General features: G+C 69.1%; 1 protein-coding gene across 1 annotated transcript in view; it reads right to left on the minus strand.

Annotated features, from left to right (window-relative positions):
* The window catches only part of CWF19L2 (CWF19 like 2, cell cycle control (S. pombe)), a 156,753-nt gene that overhangs the window by 131,972 nt on the left and 24,451 nt on the right, over positions 1-330 (minus strand). The gene's annotated exons all lie outside the window — the stretch shown is intronic.

The raw sequence follows: 330 nt of genomic DNA on the forward strand, positions 1-330 counted from the left end.
AGGCACGGAGCCCCCCGCTGACCCCCAGCACAGCCGGAGGTAAGCAGGGCACGTGGAGAGAGGGGGCTAACCCTTTAGTGTGCATGTGGGAGGAGGCGGTTGAGTGGAGCCGGGACGGGTCAAGCCCTGCCCAGGCCCCTACTTCGCCCAGCCCCCCAGGGAGCCACGCGACCGGAGCTGTGCAAACAGGCTGCGCAAACAGGAGCGCTTCTCTGCCGGCGCGTGAGTTAGCGCGGAGTTCGCACGGGAGGGCCCCGGACCCTGCCAGCGCACCCCCCAGGGTAGACAGCCCCAGCCGTAGCCAGCCTACCCGAGGCATGAACTGCATGG

The sequence above is a fragment of the Alligator sinensis genome, unplaced genomic scaffold, assembly GCF_000455745.1.
Source record: "Alligator sinensis unplaced genomic scaffold, ASM45574v1 scaffold802_1, whole genome shotgun sequence".
Lineage (NCBI taxonomy): Eukaryota > Metazoa > Chordata > Crocodylia > Alligatoridae > Alligator > Alligator sinensis.